The sequence below is a fragment of the Pituophis catenifer genome, unplaced genomic scaffold (genome assembly GCF_029215685.1).
Source record: "Pituophis catenifer annectens isolate HBS135680 unplaced genomic scaffold, rPitCat1.0.hap2 SCAF_21, whole genome shotgun sequence".
NCBI classification, from domain to species: domain Eukaryota; kingdom Metazoa; phylum Chordata; class Lepidosauria; order Squamata; family Colubridae; genus Pituophis; species Pituophis catenifer.
In genome coordinates, this window is record NW_027256901.1 from 657,605 (window position 1) to 680,277 (window position 22,673).

The following is a 22,673-nucleotide window of genomic DNA, read 5'->3' on the forward strand; positions in this document are numbered from 1 at the left end:
AGGAGCCACAGAGCCCCCCCAAGGAATGGAGCCCCAACCCCTGGCCTTCTTTCCACCTTCCTTCCTTCCTTCTCCCCATCAGTTGGACACTTTGGGGGGAAAGAGATTTTCTGCCTTTGGAATCCGATCTTTTCACACATCATGTACCGGACAGCCTCTCTCCTTCCCAGCTGCCCCGTCTGCCTCCCATGTCCCACCTCCCAAGAGAAATCTCCCAGGAAATGAAGGGAAGCCAGTCAGTGTTATGAAAGGAGTGGGCCAGAGGATCCAGGACAGAAAGCAGCAGGAGGGGAGATGATGGACTGAGGGGGAGCTGAGTGATCCACTTGATCCCATTAACCTTGGACAGAGAGAGATTCAAAGGTGTCTGCAAGAAACTCCTGCAGTCTTCACAGTTGAAGGATAGGAAGCCAGTTAAGCATCTCTTCCCTTCGTTTTCTCTTCCATCCCTCCTTCCCTCCTCTCCCTCCCTCCTCCTCCTTCTCTCTCCCTCCCCCTCCCTCTCTCTTCCCTTCCCCTCCTTAAGACAGTTAGCAGGTTAAAGACCTTCTGTGTGCTGAGCTTCTTGGGAACCTTGGAGGTCCTTCCCTCCATTTTCCACCCCCATTTCCCCCCTTCTTTTACGCCAGAGACTTTGCCTGAGGCCTCTCAGAATCTCCCTTTTAGCTTCTCTTCAAAGGTCCCCAGTTGCTGAGGGGTCTCTGAGGGGGCACCCCCAGCATCTCCCCACTGCTGGATCAATGATTAGGACATATCACAAAATGCCAGGAAACCTTTCCTGGGCTGACTTTGTCTGGTGCTGCTTCAAGGGGGCTCCCTCTGGGGGTCTGCCCAGCCCTTCAAGGGAAGGAAGGCCTCGCATTGGGAGCCCCCTCCTTGTTGGAGGAGCTGAGGAGGATCCCCATAAGGAAACTGATCTGAAGGGTCACAAGTCATCTACATACACCTCACTTTTAAAATTAAAGTTAAGATCAGGAGAGATCCCAGTCCATCCTTCCTTGCCCAGAATGTCTTCTCCTCCACCTTTGGCCCTTTGCCTTTTCTATGGAGAGAGGGAAGAGGACGGAGGGCAGCAGGAAGCCTAGAGAAAGCCCTGAGATGCCCTCACCCACCCCGGATTTTCTAAAACAGCTTCTGGAGGCCATAGAAGCCTTCATGGAAATCCCCTTTCATGAAGACTGGCGCTCTGCTTTGCAGCACCCGAACCTTGACTGCATCTTTGCTTTTGGCATTTAGTTTTTACATCCAAATCGGCTGGCGGAGACCTTGATGGATGCATGTCAATCTCTGGTCCCCAATCCCCTTCTTAAAGGCAGATCAATGGTAGGATGGAGGAAGAAGACTAAGGAGACCTCAGCTCTACATGGACGTCTCTTCTGATCAAAGTTTCAGGAAAAAGGCTGTGACTAGCAATAGGCTTTATTGGTTGAATTTTAATTTACCCACCACAGTTTTCACTATTGTGACTGTTCCTCTAGCTCCTTTAGGACAGGAATATGATTTATTTGCTTATCATTTTATGTTACTTTAAATTATAATTTGCCCCGGCTGTTCAACAATTATCCCAAAGGATCATTAATCTTCATCTCTCTTATATTATTCTTTGTTGATTTTCTCATAAAAACCTCTGTTGCAGAAAGAGTACAGCAGAACAGCTGTCTGGGATTTCAGTTTGACATTGTTTTTTATTTTTGTATGAACTTCACACCAAAATAACAATTTAAAAAGTAAATAAAAAAATAAAATGTGTAAAGAAATTTCTACTGTATTTTTTTTTTCTTTCATCAACCAGAGAAATAAAATAGCAGTTTTCAGGCCCTTTAATTTTCCTCTCTACGATTTCTGCCTAAACCATTTTTTCTGCTCCTCTTCCACGCCTGGTTTATCTGTGAAGGGCTGGACCAGATGTCCAGAGAAAGGGGACCTGGAGACTCTGCCCAGGAGGAGGTTGAGAGTATCAACCTGGTTGAGGGCAGCTGCATCATTGACCAAGTCACAAACCTTCAGTGCTGCATAATATTCATCCAGGTCCAAGAAGGGGGTGAATAGAGGCGGCGGGGGGGGGGGCACTTTCAGATTTCATGGAAGCTGTTCTGCTCTCTAACCACACAGATTGCTGATCAATTGGGAATCAATTTTTATGTCTTATAATGGCTCCTAATTGCAAACAGGATCCCTTTGCAAATTCCATTCTAAGGAGATAAGAAAAGCTCTGATGGATCAGACCAAGATCAGTCTAAGATTCACAGTGACCACACAAATTCCTCTGGTTCTCCCACAAGGAGAAGGTAGAGAGATTTATGGCTTTGCCCAACATGGAACAGGCATTTTCCCACAATTTCACTTTCCTCCATCACACCACACAATGTTGGCCATCTCACACTCTAGGAATCCCCAATTCTGATATCCCACATCAATCGGAGAATATTTTTCCAAATTTCACACCCCCAATCAAAAAGGACTAAGGCGCGACTGGAACAGAGGTGGGTTTCAGCAGGTTCTGACCAATTCTGGAGAACCAGTAGCAGAAATTTTGAGTAGTTTGGGGAACAGGTAAATTGCACCTCTGACTGGCGCCACCCCCAACTATTCTCTCCCTCCAGAGTCCCAGCTGATCAGGAGGAAATGGGGATTTTGCAGTAACCTTCCTCTGCAACCCCCACCAAGCCAAGCAACCTCTAGATCTTGCATCTTGTAGCATTTTTATGTTAATTTTTGCTCTCTTTCCTTGCCACACATATTTCCAAGTTATTTTCTTCAGCTCTTCAAAGTATTTTTTTTCTCCAGTTTTATTGGTATAGTTTGAAATAAAAATAATATTTCTGGTAATACAGTACATTCATTTTTATTAATGCTATTCTACCCATTAGTGGTAATTGCAAGTTTCTCCATTTCTCCAGGTCTGTTTCAATTTGTTTTTTCAGTTTATAATAATTGTCTTCCTTGAGCATTGCACGTCTTGATGTCAGATGGATACCCAAATATTTCACTTTCTTCACAATTTGGATGTCCAGTTTCTCCATCATCTCCTTCTTTTGATTTTCTCTCATATTTTTAACTAATATTTTTGTCTTATCTTTGTTGATTTTCAGTCCTGCTACTTTCCCATATTCTTCTATTTGGTCTAATAGTTTTGTCTCTATTGGAGGTTCCATGATAAACACCAAATCATCCGCAAATGCTTGTAGTTTATATTCTTCTTTTTTGATTCTCATTCCTTTTATTTCCTTTTCCTGTCTCACTTTTCTATTTAAAACCTCTAATGTCAATATAAATAATAACAGAGATAAAGGGGATCCTTCTCTTGTTCTTTTTCTGATATCTATTTTCTTTGTCATTTCACCTTTACCACTTGGTCTCTCTATATAGTTTGGATCCTATTTATGAAGCTGTCTCCAAAATCCATCATTTTCAACTGTTTTATCATAAATTGCCATAATTCACATTATCAAACGCCTTTTGTGCATCTGAAAACAGCAGCTCTATTTGCTTCTCTGAGGGTAATTCATAATATTCTAATTCTGGGGAGCCAGGAGGGGATCGAGGGGAGAAGCTCTGGCCTTGGGACTCAGGGGCTCAGCCGGCCTGAGGGGGATACAGGGAGGCCCTGAGGAAACTCCGGGGCTTCAACCAAGGTGGACTTTATTCAAGGAGCCAAAAGAAGAGATTAAGTTCCACACACAGAACAGAGTTTGAAAAGGGATGAAAAAAGCCACGAAGAGAATTCTAGCTACATCCAGTTTCCTCCTTTCCCTCTTTCTACTGGAGGTTCCCGCCACAAAATGGAGGAGGCTGCGCTTTAGCTGTCCCTCTCACTGCCTGTAGGGGGCAGTCTATACTCTGGCCTTTAAGCCACGCCTGGCCTCCGCAGGCAGTGAGAGGGACAGCTAAAGCTAAGGTGACCAGACGTCCCGCTTTTGGCGGGACAGTCCCGCTTTTGAGCAATTTGTCCCGCGTCCCGCGGCGTTTCAAAAAGTCCCGATTTTTCTTGAGCCCCAGCTGATGGCTAGAAGAAAAAAAAACTGTTTAAACTCTTGCCCGGGGCTTCAAAGGGCCGCCCTACAGGCAATCAGTGTAAAGCAGTTTTTTTTTCCCCCTAGCTAAGCTTCAGAAACGAAACCGAAACCAGGGTCTTTGGTGCAGCGTGACAAAATGAGGCAGAGAGAGATTTATTTTTATTTTTCCTCCCCAAAAAAGGTAGGTGAAAAACTGCAAACAATGGGAAATTTAGGAGGAGAGTTCAAGATTTTAAAACACAAAGGAAAAAAAGCTGTATTTAACTAGGGAATTGTAATAATTGCAGCGTGACAAAATGAGGCAGAGAGAGATTTATTTTTATTTTTATTTTTCCTCCCCAAAAAAGGTAGGTGAAAAACTGCAAACAATGGGAAATTTAGGAGGAGAGTTCAAGATTTTAAAACACAAAGGAAAAAAAGCTGTATTTAACTAGGGAATTGTAATAATTGAGATACTATTAATTGTATATTGTGTTGAAAGCAGAAATGGTTAAGTTGTGGTTCGGAGGAATATATGGGAGAAATTATTTGGTTTATTATTATTGGTAAATATAATTAATTGATTTGTAAGAAATTGGATTGCATGGAAATAATTGGAATATTCATGTTCATATTGATTAATATACAAAAAAGATAGTTATATAACTAATTGATTTATATTAAAATGTTGAATTTGTATTAAACAACTGTATTACATAATTACATAATTAAACAATGTGAGGATGGATATAAAAATAGATGACAATGGGAAGGGGTATAATATAGAATAGAAGGGAAAAATTGAATTTGATTAAGATTAGAGATGAGGATGAAGGGTAATATTGGTTTTTTTAAAAAATAGATGAGGAATAAATATGGCAAAAAGGAAATATAGAAATTGTAAATTTAATTGAAATGACTAAACACTGTTTAAATTTGTGAACCGCCCAAATATTCTGTTCAAAGAAAATACATTGTATGTTTGTATGTGTGTTTCTAATTATTGCTATTTATTCATATTTGTTCTCTTTTATTCTTTAAAGTTTAACAATTCATTCTTTATCTTAATATCTTTATATTTGCTTGGGGTTGGCTTTCTTCCCTTTCATCTTTTTTATTGTACAGCAATCTTTCTCCTCAAACCTACCACCTCTCTCTTTTCTTTCCTTCTTACTTTCTCTTCCCCCCACCCTCTTTTTCTTCTCCCTACTTCCTCTTTCTTTCTCCTTCTCCTCCTCTCTTCCTCCCTCTCTTACCCTCACTCCTACTCTAATTTCCATTCCTTCATCCCTCTCTATTGCTGTAATCCTTTAATGCATATGGACTACTCAGAGGGCTGAAAAAGTTATTTTTGACTGGTCCTCACACTTTTGACCAGTCCTCGAACTTATGACTGTCCTCACATTTTACATTTTTGCCCTATCTTGTCATCATGGTGAAGAGAAGCAGTTGTGAAATGAGTGACATGGTTGTTAAGAATGCTGCATGGGCATAAATGTGAGGATGGTCATAAGTGTGAGGACCAGTCAAAAGTGCGAGGACCTGTCAGAAATGACTTTTTTCAGCCCTCTGGTTAGTCCTTTTGTGCATATGGACTACTCAGAGGGCTGAAAAAGTTATTTTTGACTGGTCCTCACACTTTTGACCAGTCCTCGAACTTACGACTGTCCTCACATTTTATATTTTTGCCCTATCTTGTCACCTTGTTGAAGAGAAGCAGTTGTGAAATGAGTGACATGGTTGTTAAGAATGCTGCACGGGCATAAATGTGAGGATGGTCATAAGTGTGAGGACCAGTCAAAAGTGTGAGGACCTGTCAGAAATGACTTTTCAGCCCTCTGAGTAGTCCCTATACACATAGCCATGGCCACCCGGTCACATGACCAGCTAGCCACGCCCACCCAGTCACATGGCCTCCAAGCCACGCCCACACAATAAGCCACGCCCACAATGGTGTCCTTCTTACCAATGTTAAAATCTGTTCACCTTACCCTATAGACATAGCCATGGCCACCCGGTCACATGACCAGCTAGCCACGCCCACCCAGTCACATGACCAGCTAGCCACGCCCACAAAATAAGCCACACCCACAATGTCCCTCTTTACCAATGTTAAAATCTGGTCACCTTAGCTAAAGCTGGAAAAGTCCCCGCAACCTCCATTTTGTCGCCCAAGTCCCTTTTTGGAGAGGATTCTTTTGCCCTCCATAAAGAGGGGAGAAGTTAGAATAATGGACAAATGGAGTCGAAAGAGACCTCAGAGGTCATCCGTCCAACTGCCCAGTGAAGGGTTTACTAGAGCGTCTTTCTCAGCCTTAGCAACCTGAAGAGGTGTGGACTTCAATTCCCAGAATTCCAGTCAGCACTCAGGGTCCTTCCTCCACCGGGTCCTTCCATGATTTAGCGGTCCCTCTCACTGCCTGTACAAGGCAGCCTATACTCTGACCCTTAAGCCATACTTGGCCTCTGCAGGCAGCGAGGAGGACACCTAAAGCTGGCAAAGACCCCTGTGTTCCTTTAGGTACATTTTCACAAGGCCTTTTGGATACGAATAATATTTAATCTTTTGTGGTGTTTCCCTCTCAGCTCCCCTTCATCATCTGGGCCTGGAGAGGAAAACCTGGACTCTCTGGAGCTTTCATTCCAGATCCAAGGGGCGACATTTCAATCTGGGCTCCGCCCCCACAGAAGGGGCAGAATCTGGGGCTCCCCGACCTCTCCAGGCGACCAACGGTTCCCCCCTCAGAAGGAGCCGCTGTGGCTGAAGGGAATTCGGGGCTTGAAGCCCCTTCAGAGTCGGTTCATCCATGGATAAGCCCCGCCCCCAGGTGAAGGCAGGCAGTTGGGGGTCATTATTCAAATCTCAGGTCCAGGCCAATCAGAGCCTTGGCTTGTGACGTCAGAGGCTCCTTTTAATCTCATTGGCTGGAGCTCACCATGGCAACCTCCAGCATCCTTGGAGAGTCTGGACCACATCATGGAGGCTCTGCTCAACATCCCTGGAAAGTGGCTGGATTGGATGGCAGCACTGGGGGCATCGCAGGGCCTCCCTCACCTGGGCTCCTCAGGAGGGAGAGACCCTCCCCTTTAAGGCAGAATTATGGGGGGGGGAGAGACGAGTGAAATGGGGTTCAACCAAACACGACAGACGTGCTGAGACCTGCCGTGTCTGCAGCCTCCATACCTGTCACCAAACTCCTCATCCACCATGTCGAAGGTCCTTGTCTCGGGAAAGGGGCTGGGGCTGGCTGGCTGGCTGGTGGTGAAGTGCGCTAGAAAAAATCTGCAAGTCTTAAGGCCCAAAAATTGGCTCCAGGCTGTCCCAGTTGGATGGAGATTGTGACCCCAAAGCGAGAGGTTGACCTGCTCAATGATTTGGGGAAATTAACCTAAATTGTGATTCCATTGGCCAGATAGTAGTTATTTCCCAAACACATTTGGCTTGGCAACTGAAGTATTCATTTATTTTCATTTTTTATTACTTAGGTTTTTATACCACCTTTATTATTTCTCTAAATAGCTCAAGGCAGTCAACGTATCTAAGATTCCTTCATCCCCACAAAAACAACCTTGTGAAGGCTGAGAGAGAGACTGGTTCCAGGTCACCCACCTGGCTTTCGTGGCTGAGATGAGACTCCTAAGTACTTGGGGGGGATCTGTCTTAATTACAATGGTCATCACCTTTTCCTGTTATCAGAAATCATAACAATACAAAGACGGCCAAATTGATGGAGAGCCGATACCGATTTCTTTGGAGGGTTTTGAGCAACGACATGCCTTGAGTTGGACTCGGAATCAAATGGGAAGTCAGGAGAGTTTGAAGAGAGATCAGTATTGAGGGATTCTGTTGGCGTTTCTTGAACTAGGCCCCTTTAAGGTATGGGGGAGACTTCAACTCCCAGAATTCTCCAGCCAGCCAGCATGCAGAATTCTGGGAGTTGAAGACCATCCATGTGTTAAAGGGGCCAAGACTGTGGTTTTTACACAAAGTTGTTATACTGTAATTTAATAACTGCTTTAGGCTATTGTCATTTGATTGTATTAACCCTCATCTGTTCCCTATTTGTAGGTTAAGGTGACAATGAAAAGGAAGTAGTCAATAGAAGCCTACAGCTGAAAGGAACCTTGTAAGTCAACTGCCTGCTTGCCTAATTGATTGATTGACTGATTGATGGATTAATTCTATGTCATGAAGTTGAATGTTGATGCCTAGCAACCCATAGATGATTTTCTCCATGTAGATCTCCCCCACCTGGTCCTTCGGGTCTCCCAACCTTCCCCCATCCCCACTATAGCTGCTTACTAGTGATCCTTCCCTTCTTTTCTTTCCTTCACCCATGTCAGCATTACCGACTTCTCCAGGGAGCTTCGCCTGCATTGATTGACAGCATTGAAACTGTGTGGATTCTGAGTGGCCAAAGAGGTAGATGGATGACCTGTCCCCAGTCTGGATTTTCAGGTCTCCCTAAAGTTCACCCATCCATACAGTAATCAAATCCATTAACCTTATCCCAAATTGTCCCCTCCTTCTCTTCCCTTCCACCTTTCCCAGCATTAGGAACGTCTCCAGAGAGCTGGTTTTCACTTGATGTGCCCTCAAATATGATATTTTGAACCTGGTGGTTTTTAGTTGAGAACAGATCTGGGTAGATTATATCTAAAGGATCCTTTTGCAGGAGACCCCTCTGCAGATTGTCCATTGGGTCTTCACTCCTCCCGCATCTCATTCTAGCAGAAGATGATGGACTCCAAAACTGTAGGAAAAAACCAGAGTGGAAAAGGCAGGTTAGCAAAATTGGCCCTGAATGGAGAGAGGATGTGACTGTGTCTCTCCATTTTTCAAACAGGTCAGCAACAAGGAAGAAATGGTCAATATCCTTGGGAGATCTCTCAGTGACCACTGATGGTCCCAACCTCCAGGTTGATGAACTGAGAGACTCCTTTGACTTTCAGTCCCAGAAATTCCAGAAAAAAAAATCAATAGATGAAAGATCAGCACAGCTGTCTCCAGGAGAAAGTGGATCAACTTAAGACCACAACAGAAGACCTGCAGAAAACCTGCAAAAGATCATGCCATCAGTTAGAGCTAGAGAAGAAATCTTTGGTGAAATACATTGAAGAACTCCACAAAGAACTGCATGAGGTCACTTGCCAAGTGTCCATCTCAACCAAGAGAAGGTGACTCTGAGAAAGATCTTGAAGAGGTGAGGAACCTTCCGCCAGAAGATAAGCAATTCCTCCAGAGTCTACAGCATGAACTGGCTGAGATGGACCACAATTACCATGTGGAGAAAAGCCATTACAGCCAACTGAGAAAGTCGGACTATGAGAGAAAACAAGCAGAAGCACTTCAAAAGTCTGCAGCAGCCACATCAGACCTCCCAGATCCGGCTCTGGCCAGACTCACCTGGCACACTAGGTAGCAAGTCCCCCCACCTTCTCCCAGGTACACCAGATGAGAAACATGATGTAACTCTACTTTATTGGAAGGGCACATAAGAGAACCTTGCATGTCTGAAAGTTCAAATCTCCCACCAACGCTTTTGAAAGCCTGAAAAATGAGGGAGGGTCCTTTCTGAGGTTCTTTCTCTGCCAATTATGCACCTGGGGACTCCCCTCCCCCCTTATCTGATTATTCCCTGTGCAGCATCTTCTCCATCTATTCTTCTATATTGTCATTAATACAGGCAGGATAGTTGAAGAAATAGGATTTTTTCAGGATGCAACATTTATACCAACTCTCAGACAAAGCTACTTTGATGTTGTTTTAAAAATACCACCCAGTTTTTAGAACAATATCTATGATTTCCTAATAGAGTGCATAAGTAAAATCCAGTAGAAAAATATATAATTTTTAGCAGGAGGACTTAACAAGCTCTCCTATTTTATATAAGAACAAACGAATGGCAGCCACAATGTGAATCTTTCATTAAGATTTCATTTGTACTTTTTCTCATATCATTTCTTTTCTTCAAATCAATTTTTTATTTTATTCAAAACCTCCAAAAAATGGAAAAAAGAATGACAAACAAGCCCCCAAAGCTAAATAAAACTAGATTAAAAAGTGCATAAAAAAGAAAAAAGGGAAGAAAAGAACCAGTTCAGGTGAGGAAACCAGGAGTAAGGGAAAAACCCCCTGCTGAGTCTGGCTGCCATCTTGGGGAGAGTCGGAAAAACACTTTCCTTCCAGTGGTTCAGCAGCTGCCACCCCTGGATGCTCAGCCAGCAGTCCTGAGTCCTGCAGGTCATTTTCCACCAGATGTCCAGGAATTTCAACCCCTGGCACGGTCCTTCCTGACCTGGGCAACTAGAGAGCCCACCTGGGTTTCTCTCATGTATGTTTTTCCCTATTGTTTATGGGAGAGGCATTCTTTGTCCAGTTCCTCTCATGAGTCCTGTCCAGTATGGTTGAACCTCAGGTGTAGCCCTCATCTTCCTCTGAGCACACAAGCCCCACAACCACGTCAAGGTCCTGCCTCACGGAGGGGATTGTGGTTCTTCACACTGTCAGCCAGACTGGATGTCAGCTCTTCCAAGGAAAGCTGCCTTTGGCAATTGACCGATGGTGAGGTTATCAATGCCATGGGTGTCCAAATGGGGCTCCAATTGTTTTGGGATTTCACTGATGGCAGTTATTCATCATGGGGCAAAAAAAGCACCAATTTAATATTTTAATAATAAAATAATAAATAAGCAAGAAGCAATAAATAAATAAAACTTAGCAACCTAATTAGTATTTAAAATTACCAGGCTCCCACTCTTCTTTCTTTTTAGCTTCCAAGGCCAGCCATCCCCACCCAAAAACCCAAAGCAGGAAATGCAAAGCAACCCAGGACACCAGGTGACCTCAAGAGACCCCAAATCCTCTCCCTTCAGCTAGGACTCTTCTTTCGGACAAGTCCTTGGTCCACTCACTTCTTGCCGCCTCCAAGTTGTCCACTGACTGCAGTCACCTGGGTTTTTCCACCTCTTGAATGGAATCCATCCAAGAATTAAATAGCAATAATATCATCATAATGGGAAAAACCTGATAACCAAATTAGTTCAAACACTTACCAACCATCACATTGTCGTGCAAAGTAGAAAGTCTACAGACCCCATTAAAATGCTGAGACGTTTCTGAGGTTTCTGAGACACCAAAAAAAAAAAAAAAAATCAGACCAAAATAAATCTGAAAGGAAGAAGATCTAAAAGAAAAAATATTTAGAGAGCAATCTTGAATTTAAAATTAATTTATTGCAGCCTCAAATACACAAACAAAACAAAAGGTATATTACATAGTTATATATATATATTTACAAATACAGAACTGCTGTGGCCATCCAGAGAGAAACACCAAAGTTCCTTGGAGACCCTGGAAAGTGACCTTGTTCCTCTTTGGGGTCCATGCTTGGTTTGGCCTCTGCGTTGAAGGGGTTGCAAGCGTCACCAGAAGCACCAGCTGAAGATGAGGAGGCGGCCTCCATCACTGTGGAACCTCCATACCGGAATCCATCACTTCCCACATCACCATCATTGATGAAAGACGATGCCAGACATTCAGCCCTGGTTAACAATCTGATGGTTGGCATCTCAGCCGTGGCCGCTGTTTGTCCTGGGGCAAAAGAAGCACAGATTGAATATTTTGATAATAATGAAACAGTAAGCAAGAAACAAAACAATGAATAAAACTGAGCCACCAAATTAAGATTAAAGGCTCCTAGTTTTCTTTCCTGTTGGCTTCCATAGTCCAACCACCCCCACCCAAAACCCCAAAGCAAGAAATGCAAAACAAAAGGCATTAAGAATTAAATAACAACAACAATAATAACAGAATATGTTTAAAACAGAAAAATAAAGAAAAACTGACAACCAAATTAGTTCAAACACTTACCAACCATCACATTGTTGAGCAAGGTAGAACGTCTGATGTCCTCCTTCGTTCATCAATGATGCTGATGTTGGAGTTGGTGGGTTCCGGTATGTAGGGCTCCACTGTGATGATGGCGGCCTCCACATCTTCACTTCGTTCCTCTGGTGACACTTGCAGACACCTTTTCCTGGGGATTGGAGAAGAAAAAAAGAATAAAATATCACTGACTGGTCCATTCTTTTCTTAACAAGGATAATAAACATATTCTTAATGGGGGCCCCTTTAGTGGAGATTTTAAAGAAAAGGTTGGGGGTTGGACTAGAAGACCTCCAAGGCCCCTTCCAGCCCGGAGGGTCTCTATCCTTTCTCCTGTTAGTCCCACCAACATTTTGGGAGGCTTTCAGTGCCCCAGGGCTCCCCAGGTTGTGGTGAGGCCACTCCCCTGATCAGGAGCAACTTACCTGCACTGGTGGAAGAAAACGCAGAGGCCAACCAATGCATAGACCCCAAGGACAAACAAGGTCACTTTCCAGGGGTCTCCAAGGACGTTCTGGGGTCTGTCAAGGGATGGCCACAGCAGCTCATTTGGGTCCATTTCTCTCTCTCTCTCTCTCTCTCTCTCTCTCTCTCCCTCTCTCTCTCTCTCTCTCATCCACTCAAGCTTTTATAGCCTGCATGGCCCCACCCATCAACAGAAAAGAGTTCAACAAAATCCAGCAGGGGTGAGATTCAAATAATTTAACAACCGGTTCTGTGCCCTCGTGACCATTTTAAGTATAAAAAAATGGATATTAAGTGATATTTTGGGGGGATGTCTTACTTTACAGCAGGCGGGGGAAGGAAGGCTGCAAAGAATTCAGCACCTGGCACCCAGATTGCTTCTGTTTCTGTCCATTTGACTCGTACGATGGACAGTAGAAATCTTATGATCTGTGTGAAGGTTATAGAGAACAGCAGACTTAACAGTATCAGAATGAGGATGGTATTTATTTTATACAGTTTGTCCTGAGAGCATCCACCAGGCAGGGCAACTGTGCAGTGTTGAAAAACGAATAAAAGTAGTAAAAACAGTAAAAGTCTGGCTCTAAAGAGACTCATTATCATCTGAAGCATAAAAAAAACACCCCGTAATTCACTTAGTAATGGTCAAATCAGAAACCTACAGCTGGCAGAACCCAACTTCCCTTCCTGATATAAATTGTGCAGCACAAGATTCCAAGAGTCTTTCAAAGGAAGGTCAAACTGGCGTTGAACTGACACACTCCGTGCTCTTTTCCATGACCAGGAAGCCTACATTGAACAGGAGCTTCTCAAGGGGTTTAGGAAGCACCGGGGAGGCTTCCATCCACAGACCCCCCTGGAAAAGCCAGGCCTTGGCTCCTCTCTGCCCCTCCAGCAAGGAGGACCTTGGGAGGAAAGCATCCGGGGGGGGTGGAGGGGGGGAGAGATCAGTTTGAGGAACTAAGAGGGGCTGCCAGATTCCCCCCTCCCCATTGACTATGTCAGCCACAACGGAGGGTGAAGGAAGGAATGGGGTTATCAGGAGACGAGGGAAACGGTGGATATCAGAGGAGACTTTAGGCTGAGTTCATAGCTGGGATGAGACAAAGATCAGACACCAGGACATTGCATGAAAAAGGAGTTACAGGTAGTCCTTGACTTACGACCACAATTGAACCTCAAATTTATGTTGTTAGGGAAGATGTTTGTTAAGTGAATTTTGTCCCATTTTACGACCTTTCTCACCACAGTCGTTAAGTGAATTACCATAGTTGTTAAGTTTGGGTAATGGTTGTTAAGTGAATCTGTCTTCCCCCTTGATTTTGCTTGTGGAAAGGTTGCAAAAGGGGATCCTGTGACCTTGGGACACAGCGACGGTCATAAGTCTGAACCATTTGCCAAGTGTCTGAATTCTGATCAAGCGATCAAAAGGGATGCTAGAAAGGTTGAAAGTGTAAAAAATGGTCATAAGTCACCTTTTTTCAGTGACGCCGTTGTAACTTTGAACGGTCACTAAAAGAATTCCTGTCAGTCGAGGACTTACCTGTACTATATTCATTAGGGGAAACTAAGGGAGATCCCTGTATGAACCCGTACCTGCCTGGTATTTAACCCAGAAGGATTTCTAATTTCTAGATCAAAGGAGGGGGAATCCTTTGGATTGTGCGCAAGATCAGTAGGATCTTGCCAATCTCAGGGAAGAGATCCGCTGGGTCCTCAACTGGGAGGATCCGAGGAAGAAGGAAGAGGGAAGCCAGCAGCTCAAAAAGAAGCTTGAATGGAGGCGGAAGCCACCACAGCCTTCGATTCTCGGTTCGGTCAAGACGGGGATTTGGAGGCAGTTTCTTCTGCAGCATTTTGGAATTTAGAGGCTGGTTTTGTGTATTTTGTGATTTGATTTGAATTAGTTTGTCTCGCAAAGGCCGGCAAGGAGTCTGAAAAGTGATGGTTTCCTTGGCTTTTTCCTCTGGTTTAGCCAAGGTAATTCATGCTAGCTGGGAAGTGGATGATGGGGCTCAGGGAGGCTGTCAGGGTTCCGACCGATGCCCTAATTAAATCGTGAGCCTCGAGCGGAGCTTCAGAAGGAATCCAGGTATTGATTAGGAGCTTCAGGTAGGCCCGGACCAAGGGAAGCCAACTCTGAGCTCACATAATTCGCACCTGGGCTCTGACCCTGTTTCCCCTCCCCCCAAGGCAGGGGTGAAATGCTCTCGGTTCTGACCGGATCTCCTGATCCAGTAGCGATGGCGGTGGGTGGTTCAGGGAACCGGTAGCAAAAATCCCTGTGCCCCCCCCACCCCCACAAGCCCAGCTCAGCTGTGCGATCATCAGAGGCTTTTTTTTTTTTTACTTTTAAAAGCATTTTTTCTACAACCTGAAAAATGCTTTTAAAAGTTAAAAAAAAAGTTGGCCACGCCCACCCAGTCACATTCCCCCCCCCCACCAAGCCACGCCCACAGAACTGGTAGTAACAAATTTTACATTTCACCACTGGTTCAGTCCCTGACCAAGTATCCTACAGGGAGTCCTCGATTTATAGCCATTCATTTGGCGTCAGTTCCAAGTTCCACGGCCATTGAAAAAAAGCAATCTATGATGGGTCCTCGCACTTACGACTAGTCCAGCATCCCCTTGGACACAAGGTCACTATTTGGGAGCCTGGCAATCAACATGGATTTATGACCAGGAAAATCAGTGGGCGAAAGGGCGTTTGTTTCATGACTGCAGGATTCACTCAACAACCCCAGTGATTCGCTTAACAACGGTGGAAATAAACATGGTAAAATTCAGCACAACTCACTTAACGACCGCCTAGTTTAGCAATGCCATTTCTGGTCCCAATTCTGGTCGTAAGTGGAGGACTAGTGTAGGATGCAGCAGCAGTCTGATTTGGAAAAGCTTAAGCAGGGCTGGGAGACCACCAGGAAATGCCAGGGGTAGGTTGAGAAGAGGGCAGTGGCCAGCCTATCTTGCTATGAAGAAAAGGTGGGGCTTTAGTGACTTTGAGCCAATCAGTAAGTGACTCTGAGTTCTAGTCCCGCCTTAGGCATCCAAGGTAGCTGGGGGCTTTGAGCCAATCACCTGGAGGCCCCGATTTCAATTCCCAGGGCCCAGCTAGGACTTCAGGGCCAGACTCTATGCTGCCCCCTACAGGCAGTGCGTCTTAGCTGAACCCTGGCAAGAGGGAGGGGCTGTGATTTGGGGGGGGGCTCTCTGTGTCCTGGAGTTTCTCTCCTTTGCTCTCAGATGGGGCTGCTCTACCCCAGAAAGATACGAGGGGGGGGGGTTGAGGGTCCAGCTGGAACAGGAGGCAGCAGTGGTGACCAGCAGGGCCTTTGCCCAAAATCTGCCCTGCCTTAACATTGACAATGGTTAAGTCATCAGGCTAGGAAGCAGGAAATCCCGAGTTCAAGTCCTGCCTTAGCCCTGAAAGCCTGTTTGGTGACCTCAGGACAGACCCTCTCTTTCAGACAAGCCCACCTCACAGGGCGATTGTTGTGGGGAAAAGAGGAAGAGGAAGAAGAGTTGGACATGTTCACCTCCTTTAGTTATTTGAAAAAATAATAAAACAATGAAAATAAAATCTAACAAAAATAAAAACCGGCTTTCCTGCTTCTGTTTGCATGGAATCTGTCTTAGCCTTGTGCAGATACAGGAATTTCTCTTCTCACAAGGAGGAAAAGTTTTTTTTAGTCATCCCTTCCAATTTCACTCACTCCCTTCTTTTGCAGCCTTTGGGGGCACCAGTGGGGCAGGGGTAGGTTCTAAAAATTTCTACTACCGGTTCTGTGGGCGTGGCTTGATGGTCATGTGACTGGGTAGGCGTGGCCAACTCAATGTCACTCACATCAAGCAGTGCCTCGCCTGGCCCCTCCCCTCCCAGCCATTCCTTGTCACACCCAGCCTCAACTTATCTCTAGTTCTGTCAAAATGTTGTTCACCTTTTTTCCACTGTATTATCTACATACTAGAGATGCACTTTCCTGGACCACGGAAAGGAGGAAAAGGCTCCCATGCTTTGCCCAAGAGGGTGATAGGCAGCAGGCTTTTAAGGGGCTGCCAGAAAGAATGTATTTTCCAAAGCCCCAGAAGGCAAAACAAAATGGATTTCAAAATTTTTGACTACTGGTTCTGTGGGTGTGGCTTGGTGGGTGTGGCGTAACATGGGACGGTTACTTCAAAATCCCCATTCCCTCCCCACCCCACTAACCTGCTCTGGGAAGGAATCAAACTCCCCCCTCTTCATTTCCCCAAATAAAATATTACTCATAGGAAAAGAAAGGAAAAATCAAGCTGCTAAGAAGGAACCTGCCTGATACTCATTCCACATTCCTGCCAGCTGCATAAAGGAAACTTTGTAAGAAGAAAACAGCTACCGGTGCTTAGAGATAATAGAAAGTGGAAGCTGGAAGTTTGGCTCCATTTACAAGCAGGCAGAAAACTCATTCAAGACAGGATATTTCACAATGGAAATTGCCCAAACCGTTTTAGAAACACAAAGCCCATGTTGCACAAACCCCAAAACTTCAAAAACATAGAACCATATAAGAATCCCTCCTCCTTATCCAGTTTGTTGTTCAGCTGACCCAGAAACGAACTTCTGAATGTCACTTTGCTTCTGCAAGCAAAAACTTCCCTCCAGCAGCTGCTTCTTGGCTTGTCAATTTAAAGCAACGGCGTCTTGATTTTTTTCCCTTTCTTTCTCAAGTGAACCCTGATTTTTTCCTTCTAGCCGATCAGCTGGGAGTCGAGAGGCAGTGAATAGATTGGGGGTGGGGCCAGGAAGAGGTGGTATTTACCGGTTCTCCGATCTACTCAAAATTTCCACTACCAGTTCTTGCGAACTGGGGAGAACCGGTAGCAACCCACCACTGCAGTGGAGGCATTGGACCCCCTCCCAGCCCTGGGACACAGCAGGTTTCCCTGTTTCTTTCAGAAATATTCCTTCCCCAATCAGAGTCTGCTGGAGCCCCATCATCCACTTCCCTCCCTGCCTAGGATCAGCTGAATTCCTCCATTCAGACCATAGGAAAAAGGGAGTTTGCACAGAACCTCTGGGTCAGCCTCCATTCTTCAACAGAGGGTCCCACACACTCTGCAAAGCCAAATTCCCCCTCAGTTCCTGGATACCTCCAGACACGCTCAGCTGAGCTCACAGCAGGGCCAGGCAGGCTGAGAAATTGGGACGGAAGGGACCACAAACCTTTCCAGCCACAAGAGACACTTAGACACAGACTGTGGTCTGACAGAAACTCCTATGGTGCCTTTATGTGGCAGTGGGAAGGATTATGGGATCAATCTCACAACACTCACCCTATAGGGCTGCCCCATCTGTTGTCCCTGGTGGCAGATGGAAGATTGTCAATCCCACTTCGAACAACAATTTCTGTGGACAGAAAAAGAGGACCCAAAAAAACCAATAATCCAGGCTCACTGCAGTTATTATTTATTCAGTGTCCACTGGAGGAATTCTCCCCAGAAAATAGTGAGAGGAAATCTTACAGACAAAAGGATGCAATCATATTTATACATTCCAGGAAAGGAGGAGAAAATGATAATCATACATATGCATATTTTATTTAATAGATGATCTGAGCATGAATATTCAGAATTAGAAAGACTCAAGTTACCTCCCCAGCCTTGTATTGTTGCTACCCTCAAGAAAGAGTTATTGTGTAAACAAAAAGAAACATCTCAGTTGCGTTGCCACAGCAGTTTGGGTGAAATGTACTGAGAAATGAGGGCATCAACATTGCTCCATACATTCCTTCTATATTTCTGTCTTGCTAACATGCTCCCATTTCTCCAAGAAATTTGTCTCCTCACAATCTTCCACACACCCTTTATTTATTTCAAGAAAAATAGTTGGCCCACTCATACATGGAGAAGAGCTTGGACCATTTTCTATGTTTGTACTGTGGAAAATGTTAAAGGTTGAAATTCCTCAGTCTCACATTTACACATTTCTTCTGGCTGTAAGCTGCTCCTTTGTGAAGAATTCAATAATTTCCCAATTTGAAACATATACATTTTATTTTTTGGACTCCTGCATACGATCTAAATGGAAAGAATATCTCCTTTCTAATAAAAGAACCGTTAACAAAGAAACTATAATAATTCTTCCACAATCACATTTGTGTTATATTTCATGTTTTTCCATTTGTTCTGGCTGTGAGCTGCTCCTTTGTGTTGAGTTCTGGCCTCAGAAGGATAATGTAGCACTTGGGGATGAAGATGCAGCCCAGCAGACCAGCACTGGAGGCCAGGATGGAGAAGACCTGCACAGCCACCATGAATTTCCCTTTGGTGCTCAGGTAGGTGGGCACAAAAGTCACCCAGACACTGCAGAAGACCAGCATGCTGAAGGTGATCAGCTTGGCTTCGTTGAAGGCCCCAGGAAGATTCCTGGCCAGGAAAGCCACCGTGAAGCAGATGGCAGCCAGGAAGCCCATGTAGCTGAGGGTGACGTAGAACATGACAATGGCCCCTTCATTGCATTGCAGGATGATCTCTCCAGGCTGGGAGTGGAGGTCAGAGTCAGGGAAGGGGGGAGAAACTCCCAGCCAGATGGAGCAGATGAGAATTTGGACAGCAGAAGAAGAAAGGATGATGGAGTTGGCCAAGCTCTTCCCCAACCATCTCTTCACTCGGTTTCCTGGTTTTGTGGCCAGGAAAGCCAGCACCACCGTGATGGTTTTGGCCAAGAGAGAAGAAACAGCAACTGAGAAGATGAGGCTGAAAACCGTTTGTCGGAGAAGGCAGGTGGCTTTCCTTGGTTGACCAATGAAGAGAAGAGGAGACAAGAAGCAAAGCAGGAGGGAGACCAGGAGGATGTAGGAGAGGTCCCGGTTGTTGGCTTTGACAATGGGAGTTTCTCGGTATTTAATAAAGATGATTAAAACAAGGCCTGTGGTTAGGAAGAAGAGTAGAGCAAAAGAAACCAGGATGATGCCCAGATGTTCCTCATAAGACAGGAAGGTTATAACTTTGGGGATACATTGATCTCAGTCCTTATTTGGGTATTTATCATCTGGACACTTGGTGCATTTTTCTGTATCTAAGATAGCAAAAAAGCAATATTTCTTTAATATTCTGTCCTTTTCTCTTGCAAGAAAAACCTTCTTTGGATAACAGCTGATACCACAGACATTTCCCAAGAAGAATTTCTTTACTATTTCATTAAAAAGAGCATAAGAAGGAATTTTTTAAATTAAAAAATATAGCTAGTTATATGAAGTTGAGGGAAGTCCTAGGATGTTAATTATTTGTGTAATGTGTAGAATCTTCATAGGAAACTACATTATTAGAGGTAAATATTGAATTATATAATCTTTTTAGGCAAACATCCTGAGTCCTGCCACATGGCAGTGAATATCCTGGACTTGGAGGATACCTTGTAACATCTGGAAGCAACCTGGAATTAAGGAGAAACTTATGAGTGAGAGCAATTAACCAGTGGAACAGCTGGCCTCCAGATGGTGTGGGTGCTTCTACATTGGAGATTTTTAAGAAGAGACTGGACAGTCACTTGTCTGAAATGGTATAGTGTCTCCTGCTTAAACAGGGGGTAGGATTAAAAGACCTCTAAGGTTCCTTCTAGGTCTATTCTGATTGATTGATTGATTGATTGATTGATTGATCTACATGACTGGGAGACTATTTGTGTAATGAGTTCCCCCCATAACTATCCACAGCATCAGTTTATGGACCAGTGACATCTTCTCAGTGATCCTCAAGGGGAGGATTCAATATACAGTGGATTGAAAAGTCTTTCAGAAGGTGGACCTAAAATAATTCATCAAGTTTCAAAGATCTCAGATGTTCCTAGAAAGGTAAACTTAGCAGCACACATCCAAACTAAAAAGGAGAAAAGATATTTCCTCTGCTGTTAGTAAAACTTTCCCAGTCTGCCACCCCCTCCTCCCATCTCTTTCCCAGCCCCTCCTTCCAAGTCTTCTTGATTTACATCCGTTTATATAAGAAATTGTGCAGGTTAAAAATTAAAAAAAAACAGGTGAGCTTCAATCTGTTTTGGAATTTGGATCCAGTTCCACAAAGCCTCCCATTTTCCTCAGTGTGACCCACCTTCCTGAGTGGAGAAGGTCCCCTCCGGACAAGGAACGCAGTCATAGCAGCAAACTGGCTCTCCTTCTCGAGCCCTCTTGACAAATCCAGGATGACAACTTTCCACACATTTGGACTGAGGCAGGGACTGAGCAGAAGAAAAGGAATGGCAAAGAAAAGGTGTTAGGACTCTCCGTCCATGGAAAATGGAGGCAGAAATGGACATTAGCCAAGTAGCCTCTATACTTCACTGAGGTAAATAGGAAACCTCTGACTACTTCTAAACAGATGCAAGAGGTAAAACAACTGGCAGGTTCTTCATGTAGTTCCTCCCTTTTGAGTTTGCAATTTAACATTACAATAAAGTACTTTTCTATTTAATGTAGTCCAGAGGGATGGAGGCGAAAAAAAGTTTTAAATATGATGATATATTCTTATTAAAACTGATAATAAAGTTTACTGTAAAAGATTTAGGAAATGTTTATTTTATTTATTTTATTTTGAATTTGTATACCGCCCTTGTCCCTGAGGACTCAGGGCGGTGAACAGCCAAGTAAAAACATCAAATACAAATATTAAAATACAGTTAAAAGATATATATAAATTTGGCCCCATTAATTAAAAACGATAAACAAAACAATTAAAAACACTTTAAAAATTAGGCCAGCCCGGCTTGCTGGAAAAAGAAGGTTTTAAGGGCACGGCGGAAGGCACTGAGGTCATGGATTCTCCTTATCTCTGGGGGAGATGTTGTTCTATTAGGTTTTTTAATATGAAATTAAACTGTGATGAGGAAAGAAACCTCGGTCAAATAAGATCTTGAAAGATTTTCCTAAAACATGGCAAAGCACTCCACTTAGGTCCCGTCTGTTGAAGAGCTTCCATTAGATGACACCACCTGGCATGGGAGGCCAACCACCCTGGAGACTCCAGGCTTTGCCCCAGTGGTGAAATGGAAAATTTGTTGTTATACTGGTTCTGTGGGTGTGGCTTGGTGGGCGTGGCTTAGTGGGTCATGTGACTGGGTGGGCTTGGCCAACTTTTTTTTTTAATTTTTTTAAAGCATTTTTTTTTACTAACAGTTCATGAGAAAAGATAGTAAAACAATGCTTTAAAAAGTAAAAAAAAAAAAGGTTCTGATGATCACAGCTTTTTTTACCTTTTAAAAGTATTTTTTACTACCAGTTCACCCGAATGGATAGTTTTTATTACTACCAGTTTGCCCAAACCAGAGCAAACCGGTAGCATTTCACCCCTGATTTGCCCACTTGAAATGGGACCTCAGGCTTTGAAAAACAGAGAAAAGACACCAAAATTTCTCCCACCTTATTGAGCAACTTTAGCCGTGAAAGAGCACCTTTTTTTGATAAAAAGTCTCTGTCTTTGAGAATACACCAGAAACTCTTCCTTGACATCCCCTTTGGGGAGAACCAAGAAGATTCTGATACTCAGATCTGCTTTTATTTCTCCATTTTGGTCCAAGTACAGTTTGCTATCAGAAATATTCCAAAATTCATTCTTTTCCAGAAAGGGATGAAACTAGAATGGGAACATCCAGGAATTTGAAAAACAGAAAACGTTGTTTCTTATCCCACATTGAATCTTTCTTCTGCAATTGTCTAATCTCCAAATATGGTTAAATAGGATACAAATACTGCCATTATCTTCATAAGTGAATGAAAAGTTTTGAGAAAGATTTGTCCATCATATACTGACAAAGCATAGAGAAAATATCATTGACACAATTGTTTAATTATAGGGAACATTCTAGAGCAGATGACAAATAAAATGAACAGAGGGGAAAAAAAGATGATTCATAAACTCTTTGAAAACAAGAGGTTGATTCCCAGAAAGCATGGGTTGATCAAGAAGAAAGTTGTCAGGCTAATCTTCTCCCTGGTCATCCTGATGGAAAACACCTCCAGATGGAGAGTGGCTGGCTCTGGAGAATTTGATCGCTGAAGAGGGAGCCGGGTTTAGAGAGGGGAGAGGCACTACCGATCAGTGCTTAGCTCTTCATCAACTGATGGAAAAATACGTATCAAATAGACCTGCATAATTCCACGCCTGCTTCATAGATCTCAAGGCAGCCTTTGATATGGTTCCCAGGACTAAGCTATGGGAGAAGCTGGAAGCTGCCTCAATTGACCACAGGCTTCTTCATCTATTACCTGCCCTACATACTAAAACATCCCTCAAGGTGAGGTGTGATATGCAGGGGTCCCTCTCGAAGTCAGTTAAAACTCAAAAGGGGGTTAAAC

General features: G+C 43.9%; 1 pseudogene; it reads right to left on the minus strand.

Moving 5' to 3' along the window:
- Window positions 1–18,494: 18,494 nt before the first annotated feature.
- On the minus strand, window positions 18,495–20,551 carry LOC139326263 (vomeronasal type-2 receptor 26-like; annotated as a pseudogene).
- Between the last annotated feature and the right edge of the window lie 2,122 nt (window positions 20,552–22,673).